The following is a 14,265-nucleotide window of genomic DNA, read 5'->3' as shown; positions in this document are numbered from 1 at the left end:
TAAAAGCAAGATAGAAGCAAAGTAAAAATGGGTAGAGTAAGAGGACTTCTAGCTGAATGATAAAATTAACCCAGAAAATACCTGATACTTTCTATAGAAAAAAACAAAACAACTCCAAGTGCACCTTTAATTCCATTCTGTTCTAACCAGCCTATTCAGTTGTATACCCAGGCTTCAGAGTCCTAGGAAGAATTATTGCCCCTTGTTAAAATGTTTTACTCAACTAAAGCGGAAGGGAGACATTACAGTTTTCTGAAAACAGTAATAAATATACTATTGAGTTGAAAGAAAAATTAGCATGAATTATTGAGGTGAAAAACAAGACATCAAAGAAACACCAGCATTGGAAATTCAGCTGCCAGACCCCATCCTCATGCCCTACCATTAGCTCAACATCTTGTACCCATCAAGCGGGAAATGTGAACAAGTACCCCAGACAAGATACACACTTCAGTGCTTGGGAAAAAAGAATGGTTTCCCATTTAAGTAAGAAAAATGTCACTACTCAATAAGAAAAATCATTTGTGGGGACTGTGCCCTACACATAGGCAGAAAAGAAAATCAGCTAGGACCATTTCTTGAGAAGTGTACAAAGCCCTTTCCACCTGACTCTAAAGCAATGGTGCTTAACCAGGGGCAACTTTGCCCCTCCAGGAACTTTGACAAAATCTAGAAAAATTTTTGATTATCATGCCTCAGGGATAGGAGGTTTGGAATGCTATTTGGATCTAGTGAATAGAAGTCACACTGCTGCTATACATCCTACAACTTCTGAAGAGTCTCCCAAAGGAAAGAATGTATCTATCTCGAAGTGTCAAACAGTACCAAGGTTAAGAACCCCTGTTCTAAAATACTAAGAGCTACGGTTACTCTGTACCAGACTCCACATGAGGTACTTACTATCCATGTGTTACCTATTTCCGTATTATCCTAATTAATGAAATTATTATCCTAGATAATGAACTTAAGGCTCAGAAGGTTAAGTAACTTGACCTTGCTCAAGGTCATGCAGTCAGCAAGTAGTGGACCCTGAATTCAAAGTAGATGAGACATCAACGATCATATCCTCCCAAGTCGCCATGCTCCTTTGTCCAAAAATACCTCATCACCCTCCCTCTGTATCTCCAGGGGGTCCTAATAAAATGCAGAGATAATTATAGCTATTTATCCCACCCAAAATCTAGAGTGAATCAGCTGGGTTCTGGGGGTGTGGATTGGACAAGAGATGACATTGTTAGAGGGAGACAAGGGGTTTCTGAAAAAGAAAATTCAACTTTTAAAAGTCCCTCTTGGGAAGATAATTTCGGTGGGTAAGGTGAGATTTCAGGACAGGATTTACGGCATAGAAAAGGTCAAATTGTGCACCAAAGTTTTGATGTGTGGCATAGAGAGTGCCTGAGGTGGCACTGTCCTCATTTAAAGGGGTTAACAGGCTAAGTTTTCCTTTTGGGGAAGCCCTTTCATCTGCTTATTACTGTGTCTCAGTGAATCTGAGTTACCGGAAACACAAGGGCAGCAGTTAGGCCTGGGCAGTGCAGCACCCCCTGGGTATGTTGATAAGCCAAAACAGGGAGCAGACAATTCACTGTAGCCAACACTTGCATAAAAAGGACTCCATCATCTAGCAACAGGCAGTGATTTTGCTTTTGGATTTATAATTACCTTGACCTGTCCTTCCTGTAATCTAGCATTACTACTTTTCAACCCTTCCAGTGATGATGAACTGAGCCCTACAACCTAGTCGGGCTCTTCTTGGGCCTAGGCTCACCACTCAGCCTGTGCCCCAACCGTACAGGACATTTTCCATTCCCTCATCTGCCAACTTTTGGTTTCTTTCTGTGAGTCATTTTTTGTTTGTGTTTGTTTGTTTGTTTGTTTATTGAGTGAAAAGACCTTTCTCAGAAATTCCATATATTAGTCTCCCAGGGCAGCTATAACAACTTACCACAAACTTGGTGACGTAACACAACAGGAATATTCTCTCTTAGTTCTGTAAGAGGAAAGTCTGAAATCATAGTGTTGGCAAGGCCGTGCTCCTTCTGAAGGCAAGATCCTGCCTTGCCTCTTCCTAACTTCTGGTGGCTCCAGCAGTCATTGGCTTCTTTGGCTTGTACCTACATCACTCCATCCTTCACCTCCACCTTCACATGGCCTTCTCCCTGTGTGTGTACCTCTCTGTGCCATCTCCTCTTCTTACAAGGATACCAGTCATTGGATTTAGGGTCCACCCTAATCCAGTGTGATGTCATCTTGGTCCTTAACTAGTTACATCCACAAAGACTCTATTTCCAAATCAAGTCACATTGAGAGATTTTTGGTGAACATGAATTTTTGAGGGGCATTGCTTGTGTCAGAGTTCTCCAGAGAAGCAGAACCAACAGGATAGACATAGAAGGAGATTTATTCTGAAGAATTGGCTCACCTAATTCTGGAGGCTGAGCAGTTTCTAGATCTGTAGTCTAAAGACCTGACAACCAAGAAAGCCGATGAAGTAAGTTTCAGTCTGAGTCTGAAGGCAAGAGAAGACCAATGTCCCAACTCGAAAACCATCAGGCGGAGAGAAAATTCATTCTTGCTCAGAGTTTAGTTCTACTCAGATGTTCAACAAATTGGGTAAGACTCACCCACACTGGGGTGAGCAATCTGCTTTATTAAATCTACCAATCCAAATGTTAATCTGTTCCAGAAACACCCTCACAGACACACCCAGAATCATGTTTAATGAAGTATCTGGGCACCTCATAGCCCAGTCAGGTTAACACATAAAATTAACTATCCCACTCTTTAACCCTCTGCATTTCCCCAGATGGATTATCCGTCATACTTTGCTGGTATCACTGGCAAGGGGATGGCAATAGCAGTAATTGACTTAAACCAATAATTTTTAACTTTTTCATCTCGTGGCACACATAAACTAATTACTAATATTCTGCAGCACATTTAAAAATATATTTTTTGCCAATCTGAAAAAAAAATAGGTATAATTTTGATTCATTTACACTAGATAGCTATTATGGTATTGGCTATTGTCATTTTTTTTATTTGACAATTAAGGGAAAAGAGGTCAGTGCCCCTGATTAAATAGTCAGGTACTGCATGTTTTCAAAATTCTTGAGGCATACCAGTGTGCCTCTTGTGACACATGAGTTCAAAATCGCTCTTAGAGCTTTCCTTGAGACCTATGGTGGATTCATGGACCATGGTCCTGCCAGCAAAGAAAAATGAACGGATGGAAGTTGAGTAGATAAACAACTAATCTGTTACATTTCCATGTTTTTCCTTGTCATGATACAGACACATCCATATTAGTTTATGCTTTGTGTGTGCTAGTGAATTAAAAGGAAAGAAAAAGAAAGGAAGAAAGGAAGAAAGGAAGAAAGAAAGAAAGGAAGAAAGAAAGAAAGGAAGGAAGGAAGGAAGGAAGGAAGGAAGGAAGGAAGGAAGGAAGGAAGGAAGGAAGGAAGGAAGGAAGGAAGGAAGAAAGAAAGAAAGAAAGAAAGAAAGAAAGAAAGAAAGAAAGAAAGAAAGAAAGAAAGAAGAAAGAGAGGGAGGGAGGGAGGGACGGAGGGAGGGAGGGAGGGAGGGAGGGAGGGAGGGAGGGAGGGATGAAGAAAACCACTCAGGCTAGTTTAATAAAACAGAGAGGGTCAGGTTTCAGAAAAGGGTAGATTTAGGGATTAAACATTATGCTCAGGACTTTGTCTTTCCCCTTCCTCAGCTCTGTTTTCCTCTGGCATTGGGTTAATACTTAAGGAGGTTCTATCACTACGGTGATAAAGAAAGCTACCAGCACTTCCAAGAGTACATAACCTACCTAGCCTTAGATCACAGAAAAAAGAGCTCAGCTCTGTCTCCTCTAGGATTTTGGCTCTATATAGGTCACATGCATATCCTACTCCAACTCTTATCTCCACTCTTGATTATGGTAGTATGCCTATGAATTAATTTTATCTATATCCAGGAAAAAAATCCCTCCATTTGACATCAGCTATCTACTTCCTTGACTATTGAAGCTAGTTATCTTCAGAAACTGAACCACTTCCACAAGCAGAGAGTACTATATCCTATTCTCCAAATTCCACATACCCTTCCAGCTCTTCTGCTCTGAACTGTACACTTGCAATTCTTTGTGTTCATTACAGGGTCTTTTGGTCTTTGTCCTTTCTCACCATGGAATATCAGTTCTTCACCTCGCATTTTCCCCTGTCCCTCACCATTCCACAAAAAAGGTTCTTATGAAGGACATCATTATCTCCATATTCCCAAGTCAATGAATTCTTTTTCTATTCTCATCTTACTCAATCTCTCAATAGCTTTCAACTCAAAGACCAACCCTACCTTCCTGAAAATCTCCCTGTCTTAGCTTTCTCTAGAAACACACTCACAAGGTTTCCCCTCTGACTTGGAGAGGAGTTTTGCTTTTCTTCTTGTGCTCTTTTATCCCTAGGGCTTTAAAAGAAAATCCCCTTGTACTTGCAGCTCCCACATGTTTATTTCCATTCAGGCCCTATCCTGAGGGCTTCAGGCACATATAGACACAGCCTATTTGACATGACTGTTTAATGCCTCACAGACATCTCAAACTTAACACTTCCTTTCCCTCACACACGCCTCACTCATTCCCCCACATGCATCCGCCTTCTGTGTTGTAGTAAATGGTGCCTCCATTTATTGCAGAATACTGGGAATTTTTCTTACACCCTATTCTTATCCCTCCCCCCACATTTAATTTATGACTGATTTCTGTCCATTTTACCTCCAAAATATATATCACATGTGTCCTCTTATCATCTCCACTGACAGCATTTTATTCCACCGTCACCAGTCAGCCTCCATACTGGTTTCACTTTAGCCACTTGCCCTTCTACTACCCGTTCTCCACACCATAGCCAAGGCGTTCTTTTAACACTAAAAGTTAGAGTATGTGACTATCATGTTTTAAATCCTTCCCCAGCTTCACATTGCACTTAGAATAAATTTCAGAATCCTTGGCATGGCCACAAAGCCCTGGTCCCCGCCCACTTTTTATGCCATGACCCCCAGTTCTTTACTCACAGTGTCCTAGCCGCACTGATCTTGCATTTCTCGAACACATCAGGCTCTCTCCCCGCTCAGAGATTTTACATATGCTCTTCCTTTTGCCCCAGAGGCCTCCTCCCCATTCCTCAAAGTTGTCACATCTCAAATGTCACTTTCACAGAGAGGTCTGAGAAATCACCAAATCACCTCAGAGAGGATATTTGTCCCCCAGACCCCATTGCGGGCTTGAACCAAACTTTGATGACTCACTGTGAAGAAAGGAACAGTTCGCAGAGCTTTCCTAAAATCTTCACAGGAACAAAGAGATAAGACAAGTCAGAACAGTAGAAATTAGTCATCAGCATTGTTATTCCATAGGCCAATGATTTTCAACCGTTTTTATCTCATGACACAAACTAATTACTAAAATTCTGCAGCACATCAAAAATATATATACTTTTTTTCCAAATGACCAAAAATAAAGGTATAATTTTGATTCATTTACACCAGACAGCTATTGTGTTGGTAGCTGTCTTTCTTTTTTAAACTAAGGAAAAAGGGGTCAGTACCCCTGTCTAAATAGTTATATATTGCATGCTTTAAAAATTCTTACAGCACAGCAGTGTGCCTGCCGTGACACACCTGGTGGAAAGCACTGAAGAAGACCATAGTCATCTTCTTCAGAAGGGGTCCATATTGACTGTTTCTTCCTGGGCCACTATGTTTTGAAACCTGCTTCCCCTGAAAGCAGAAGTTCTCTTTGACTTGGCCTTTGCTGTCCCTGTTCGGAATTTCAACACCCATTTTCCCCGGGTCTAATCTCCATACCCTTCCCCATCCCAGTTAATAACCATAATATTCCAGCTATACAACCCACATTCAACACTGCATTTTTGAGTGGCTTGGTTTCTCTTCTCTCTGCCTCCTGCTTACAGGCTAGGCTATATATAACCAATAGACCCACTAAGGTTTATTCAAAAAATAAATAAAATGAAATAAAATAGCAATCTCAAAAATAGTCATGAAGCCTGTAGCCTCCCTTGGAATATGGAAAAGGCTGCAATTTAAAAAGTAACAATACATTTTTAAATCAAGCTATCTATTTACATGGAGAAGCTATAGACAGGTAAATACAAAAATGTTAGCTATGGTTGGTGGAATTACAAATGAATAGAAAATATTTTTGCTTATTTTTATTTTTTAATTGATCTATAATATTTACTAAAGATATCATAAAGTCTGAAATAGAGCAAGACAAATAGTGTTGTTTAACACTTTGGATATTATTGCTACAAATGTGACACCATGGATGGGCGATTCAAACTGCAGGACCTAGTGTGTACCTTATGGTCTCTCTACTCAGCATGTGTGTATAAGAGCATATAAACGCGTAAGTTTCTCCATTTCCTGTCACTGTGCGTCTGTACACGGAATGCAGCTGGGTGTGAAGCATCTTTACATATAATGAATGTGAGTGGCTAATGTCCTCTGAAAATGCCTTTTATTTCTGATGAATAACATACAATGCTAATGCCTCCTTGCCTCATATTACTTATAAGCCATAATTTTGATATTATATCAGGAAGTCCTTCCTAATGTTTCATCTGGCAGAAGCATTCTGTGGTGCCTTCGGGGGGGGGGGGCGGGGAGACACCTGCTCACCATTATTCATGTGCAGCTCTCCTTTCAAAGGCTTTAGTGCCTCCTTCACAGGCTTCTGTGTCACTTCCCTTCCTGTGTATTATTCACCACTGTGTAATGGTTTCTCCAGTTTCTCCATTTCACATGTCACTGTGAGGCTATAGACAGAATGCAAGAGCCTGATGAAGAATTGACCAGTGTGAAGCGTGGAGCTGGGATAATACCTCCCAGGTTGACTCCAGTGAACTCCTCCATATTGTTAATGAGAACCTCTGAAATGCAGATGCATGGTCCCTGCCAAGGGAGTGTTTTCCTGAAGGTTCCAAAGTGCCTAAACTATTTATATAAAAGGTATTTGCCACACGAACCTTTTTTGTTCATTCCAATGATGGACTTCACTTAAGTATATAGAATGAAATTTCAAATATCTGTTTGTTTCAGTTTCTTCATTTTTCTCAGTAGGGTATATTTCTCAGTATTCTTTTTCTGTGATTCCTTCTGGGTAATTTGCTATGTATTCTCTTGAACTACATATGCTTCTCTCTTTAACTTTCCCTCTAAATCACCTTATAGCTATTTTTTTCAATATCTCTTAATCTGTGTTTTTCCATGATAATTTATTCTTCTACAGTCCTGCCTTAATTTTTCTAAGTTGCATCATCTTCTAATATACTTTATTTTTATCATAATTGTCATGAATGATTAATTTTTACAGAAGGCCCACAGGGTGTGTGACATTGCATTTGCTTTCTAGTCTCTCCACCTCATTACCTATGATATATCAATATATACACATTTTTACTGATAGGCAGTTATTGTCTAACCCCCCCTCACTATGTCACTGACTACTTAATGACTTGTCCCTTCCCAGGGGCATGCTACAAAGGAAGGGAAAAACCCAGTAGCTTCTATCATTCCTACATCTAATCTTAGTCACTGAATATGGTCTTAGGGTACATAGCATCCCTCCACAGACCTTGAGAATGTTTGCCACGCTGATATAGTCTAAGTCTCTAAACACGAATTAAAGAATGTGGGAAACTACAGCTAATATCCCATTAGCAAATGCATTCCAAGCTAGGGCACCCTAAATGGGCAATTTTTCCTCATAAATCTTTTGCCTCAACTAAACTAATTAAATTATCCATCCTCTGTCAAATCAGTTAGTTATATATTATATCTACAGCTATTTTTTTACCCATAGTCTAATCTCCCCACCTAGGTTAAAGGATATTTTTTGCCTACATCTAGTGCAGTATGTGCTTTTAGAAGGCACTTAATTAAAATATACCGAATGGAATAAGTCATTTCAGTTTAGAATAAGCCACATGCAAGAGCCAGACACACACACACACACACACACTAATCTCTGAGTACTATGTATTTAGACTAAGAAAATGAATTCTTTCAAGAGCAAGATCTCAAGAATCTCTTTGTCTTCTAAACTTCACAGGTAGGCTTGAATTTCAAATATGTTCTTACCTTTTCCCTCCAGCTAAAAAAGAGTATATTCATTCCACTGGAGTCCTCATCATGGCTGTGCAAACACACCTGGGTTTACACACTATGGGACTGTCACAGAGGAAGAGCAGACATCACTTGTTCCCTTTTCCCTTACAGTCTGTCACTCAAATCCCACAGAACCTCTGCTCTCCTGACAGAGTACAGGCCATGGAAGAACTCAAAGCCCAGTGAAGATCTCTGCCTAATTATATTTGGTTATTTTTCACATTTTAATTGAATTTATTGGGATGACACTGGTTAACATAATTACATGAGTTTCAGGTGCCCAAATCAACAGCACATCTCTGTACTCTGTATTGTGTTTTCACCAGCCTCCTCCCCCTCCCCAGCCAACTCTTTGTCCATCATCATGTATTTTAGATCAACTGAAACTCACTAATTTTATGAGCACCCTGACTTCCTCACTCTTTTGGAATCTTCTTCCATTTTGTCCTCCTCAGGACAAATTTTGCCCTGGGTGTATATTTGCTTCTTGTCAGCATCCACTCTGTTTTGCCCTTAGTGAGAGGGGGCATTAAGAGATACTGTCATGTGGATGGTCCCCAACAGAAAAGCCAGTAACTCCCATTCTTACCTTGGACTCCAGCGCACATTCATGGGGTTCCACAGATGATAACAAACTGGATCACGGAAGGAGCACCTCCAAGATGAGCTGCCACGTAGAGGCAGCCTGGTGAAATTACAGAAAGTGGAGGGGGCTCACAAAGAACCCCTGCTTCTCTTCTAGCGCTAGGAGAATCCATGGCAGGACTTTGAGCCAGAGGTTTCACCTCATTGAGCCACGGTTTCCTCAGCAATAAAGTGATGTAACATACTAAGTTATAGGTACGTATCCTGCCAATTCTAAAATTTTGTGCTTAGATTTTCTAACTTAAACTCAATAACCCCTCCCCTACAGGAATCTATTCAAAGGAAATAACCCAAGACATAATCAAAAATTTATATATAAAGGTATAGTGCTTATAAAAAGAAACCTGAAAAGAGTTTAATATATATTTCATAATAAGGGATGGCTAAATAAATTCTGATATACCCAAATAGTACAATTTTATGCAAATATTAAAATATAGTTTGACCCTGACCAAGCTGTGGCACAATGGATAGAGCGTCAGCCTGGGGTGCTGAGGATGCAGGTTCATAACTCCAAGATCAACAGCTTGAACGTGGGCTCATCCAGCTTGAGCATGGTGTCACTGGCTTGAAGCCCAAGGTCTGGCCCTTGCCTTGAGCAAGGGGTCACTGGCTGTGCAGGAACCCCCTAGTTAAGGCACAAGACACGAATGATAAAACCATCAATGAACAACTAAAGTGCCACAACTATGAGTTAATGCTTCTCATGTCTCTCCCTTCCTATCTGTCTGTCTTGTCTCTCTCTCTTGCAAAAAAAAATTTTTTTTAAAGAATATATACCATACTGTGTTTATTTTACATGTCTTTTATTAAACAAAAAAAGAAAACAATATTCAAAATTATCCAAGTTTTAATATATAAATTAAAGATATTTATCAAAATGTAGATATTGGTTAGCTCAGATAGTTAAATCATGGCTTAATGTTATTTCATGAATCTTTCTGTATTTTTCAACTTTTTTATACTGGACATGTGCTACTACCATTTAGTGAGAAAAGGGACAAGTTAAACTTTTTATTAAGTTGAAAAACCAAGTATTTTTTTCACTAAGGAAAAATTCAGATTATAACCGTATAATTAAAAATTTTAAAGAAATGAAAAATAAAAAAACATTTGGGAATAAATTTCTATAAATGAGTAGGACAAAATGATTCAAGGTTCACAGTAAGTTATCTATAGGCTATGTAGCCATCAATTTCACAGTGCTTTTTAGAAACATATTTTCTATGATGTATCAACAGAAGAAAATCACAAGGAAACCCATATTATTTATAGTAGCATTAGTACAATTCAAAAGAGAGGCATATGTTTCAAAAACATCTTAAGGGTAAAATAGAATATCTTGATAGTGGGTTTTATAAAATGAGATAACTTGCAACAGCCTTGTTCTTTCTTAAGAAATTTTCATGAATAGAATAGATACTAATCTGATTAATATTTTTTAGGTCAGCTGTTCAAAGTAGCTCAAAAAACTGTGTGCTTGCAAAAATTGTTTATATCACAATCTCTTTTTTTGTTGCTGTTACCAAGTTTTCTTATTTGCCCTAAAAATAAAACATTTGTGGTATCATAAAAGAAATAATAATTGTGAAATGTAACTTCATTTGCAGAAGTTCACATTGTTTTGTCTTGTTTTGATGTTATTAACATTAGCAGCCAAGTGTTTTATAGGCATGCCTCTTAATTCAAACTTGTGACTGAAAGCCTATTTTGTTACCCTGAGTTTATGGGAAATGAGGTGTTCTCATGTCTGAGAGCAGTGAAGCAGATAACCTCCCAAGGTCCCTCCCCTCTCTGCGGGTCCAGGGCTTGGCAAATCCACTTCCTGGGGTACATTCTGAAGCATTATATGGCAAAAATTATTTCTCCCTAGGTGATTGGATTCTTCATACAAAATAAAGTGGGTCATACCAGCACAGATTATGTTACAGGTTTTGCTCACACTGAGCGAGAAGTTAATTTTAACATTTGCAAAAGAGGATTTAAAACTTTGTGAAACCAAGTATACTGACATCATATTTACTAATGCTTAGAAGACTCAAACAAGTCACTGTAACACCTGACAAAAGATGTTTGCTAATCATGTTAAGTGCTCTCTCTCGAAACAGTCTACATTAACTAGATAAATGATAAACACTTAAGTTTACAAAATGAACAATTAGATACTTAACCAATCTGTAGGAGGAAAAAAAAAGGCATAAGGTAAAGACTCCTTGAGAAATGAAAGTAAACAGTGAAAGAGTCTATTTGGCCAGCCACACATGAGAACCGTTATGAATTATTCAAATTGTGGTTCTATGAGTCTTTCCTACATCAACTGCCCTGAAGAGGATTAGCGGTGCTGGTTTTCCAGTGTGTGTGCTTCTTGCCTTTTTGCTGGTTCTGTTTTCCTTACACCCTTTATAGGTCTGTGTCATCATGAGTCACAATACTATTTTAATAATCTCTATTGGTTTGTTGTAGGGATTTTTTTTTTTTAATGACAGAGAAATCTTGCAACATGCAGCGTTCATTTATTCTTTCTGGCAGCCTCCTGTGATGAAAATTTTTTCTCTGCCACAGATTCTTTTTAGACCTCTGGCTGCTTCTTTGCACTATAAGTCTTCAAAGAGATCTTAATGCTAATTTTCCTATGCAATTGGCTTTGGTGTCAGGTAATTTCCTGAGTTAGGTGACTGTGGAGAAAAGCAGCTAAAAGTCTGTTTTACAGTCCTTGTTACAGATCAAGGTCACCTTTTTAACTGCTACTCTTAATCCAACCTCATTAAGTTGTTAAAAATGCAATCTGAGTATATAACTTTTATTCTGAAGCTCTTTATGATGAAAATTCCTGATACCCCCTTTTAGTTTGAAAAAATAGATTATTTTTGAAGAATCCAATCTAAATATCAAAATGAACTGTTTTACTTGATGTATTTGATATGTTCAAAAACTTCTTTAAGTCAACTACCAAGTTTAACACTCTTCCCACAATTAATTTTGCACTGGGAATATGAGTAACCTTTTGACTGGTCAGAATCCCCTATTTGGTTGATAATTAGGAGTGAACCCTAGCTATCTCTCTGAAAAGATCACTATGTTTAGATCATGTCTTTACCCAACCCATATTATAAAGCATATGATTGATAATTTGTACCTGGTTGAAAAGGACAGTTTTACCAGCAAGGGACAGTCAGGTGTCAATGACCTTTCTCATTGCTCCTCTTGTTCAAAACTCATTAATGTTTTTACTAAATAATACTAGCCATAGTTTATTTAGCACTTGGTATGTTTCAAGCTCAGTTCTTGCTGTCTTCCTTAGATTATCTCATTTAATCCGTTTTAATAACTCTTTAAAGTAAGAATTTTACAGAAGAGCAGCCGACGTGTAGAGTGGTTAAACAATTTGTCCGAGATCACAAAACGAGGATGGGTGAGAGTCCGGTTTCCAGCCCACATCTGTGTGACACCACTACTGCTCTTCTGAAGAGAGCCTCTCCCCGCCTCCCTTTGCGTGCCGAATACTAAGGAAAAGCCCATGCAGATGCCTTGAGAGTTTAACCCAGTAGATAATGCTGTGAACATAGTGGAGGTTTCCTCCACTAGACTGAGGTTAAACTTTATCCATTTAAGAAATGGCCACTGTCCTACATTATACTCCACTTACCCAGAACTCTCACCAGTCTTCCTTAAATTATTGGGAATAAACTGCAGATGATTCCTTAAATCTTAATTATGTTTGAGGGTCCCAAGGTCGTTCAGTTAGCGTCTCTACTCCAAAACCTCTCTTCTTAATGTAGAAGCCCAAATAATAGTTTGGTTGATTCTAGCAGTCTGTATCACCACAAATCCAAATTTGTGATCATTTTAAATAGAACTGAAACCTCGTCTGTTTAAACAATAGTTAAACACAGGGTTTTGATGGAAAAAAGAATGAAAAATTTTACCTCCCACCTCTGAGCTATGATTAGAAGTTTGCTCTAGAAAAACACTTTGAGACTAGCCCTTCATATACTGGTGTAGTGCTTTTAGCATCTCTGTTTACCGAGTCATTTAAAATTTTTTTTAGATTTTTAAAGGAGCTATAAGATTATTGCTGCATTTCCTATTGAATGAGTAACTGGCCTTTAAAAATATTTGGTTAACAGAAGTAGTAGATATGATCAGTTTTTCCAGGGATTAGAAGCAACTTAAAACTACATGTAGTTATTTCATTTGTTGGTTTCAAAGCTTTGGAGACTTATTATACCTTCATTATTCCTTTTTTTCTATTTTTTTTTTCTTGTTCACATAGTTGAGTCAGCAACAAAAATATATTCAAATTAGACTTGTCATACAGACAAAAAAATATCTGACTTTGTCAGGGTGGGTGGAGGGGAAAAAAGCAACTTTTTGTCAGTCTTTTGTATTTCAGCAGCTGGATTCATTGCTACCATGGTAACGGACCACATGATGAGGTGTATTAGATTGCTGTGTGTTGAGTACAAGGGGAAGAATGAACACAGCGTTTTATTGAAGTTAAAGGTTACTTTGGAGTTTTCCTGTGGAAATGTGTAAGGTCAAATACTATAGCTTTCAGCATATGTAGTACTTCAGAGGAAGAATTAGGGGACATGTTGGTGCGTTTAACTACAAAACCAGGTAAGGTACAATTGAATCTATGAAATTGAACTCTTACTTCTTCTGTTGCAGTGGCATAATTTGCCGGCTGGAATTTCACGGTCACCCCCACCCCGTCCCTACATCGGCACAGGACAAATTTCTCCCGCCCCCTCCTTTACTCCCCCACCTTCAAATTCATGTTTTTATTTCGAAAGTCTAAAACGTGAATTTTTGTAGTTCTGTGGTAATAATGTGTGTGAGGTTGTGTGTGCAAGTAAAAGAAAGAACCCAGGAGAGAAAGTAATAAGAAAGCGATAATTAGTGTTGTCAGACCACTGTAAAACTGAGCAGTGTTTCCTTGTTTTGTCCTTTGAAAAGGTCCACTCTTCTTAGAGGACACTTTATCAGTGGCATTGGTCCAAAGCTGCTTGGCTCTCATACTAAATTAAGCAGTAGGGCAAAGTTCTCTAGCATGTTATTTAGTGTATTTATTGTATCTGGGCTTTTTTTTTTCTCTTTCATTGTATTACTGACAGCCTCATCTGACATGAATAGTTTGGTTTTAGCTATAATATTTACAATGTATTTTATTTCCATTAGTAGTCTGTTCTTTCAGGCATTGTGGTTGTGTGTGTCTTAGAGGATTTAAAAATAGAAGTAAATACAGTATGGCTTAGTAGAAAATGAACTCTTTTGCTTAGAGGTTGGGAAGAGCAGAATGTAAACAATTCAGTGTGGCTTCGGGAAGCAGCAATTCCGGGAGCGCAGAAGCCTCCCCTGCCTTGTTTACAGATCATTCTAGCAGTTTGCTTCCAAAAGCGGAGGCTTTGATAGGCTCACGTTAAAGAAGAAAATTTCTTCATTACTAAC

At 38.6% G+C, this 14,265-nt stretch overlaps 1 protein-coding gene across 15 annotated transcripts in view; it reads left to right on the top strand.

Annotated features, from left to right (window-relative positions):
* The window catches only part of DTNA (dystrobrevin alpha), a 372,686-nt gene that overhangs the window by 170,402 nt on the left and 188,019 nt on the right, over positions 1-14,265 (top strand). The window contains exon 1 of one of the 15 annotated variants that reach the window (XM_066352952.1): positions 13,278-13,434. The exons of the other annotated variants lie outside the window; for them this stretch is intronic. The gene's annotated coding sequence lies outside the window, so the exon portion shown is untranslated. Of the gene's footprint in view, positions 1-13,277; positions 13,435-14,265 lie in introns of those variants that run through there. 15 annotated transcript variants of the gene reach the window in all.

The sequence above is a fragment of the Saccopteryx leptura genome, chromosome 11 (assembly GCF_036850995.1).
Source record: "Saccopteryx leptura isolate mSacLep1 chromosome 11, mSacLep1_pri_phased_curated, whole genome shotgun sequence".
NCBI lineage: Eukaryota > Metazoa > Chordata > Mammalia > Chiroptera > Emballonuridae > Saccopteryx > Saccopteryx leptura.
The sequence above is the reverse complement of the archived record's forward strand: the minus strand, read 5'-3'. Positions and strand labels throughout refer to the sequence as shown.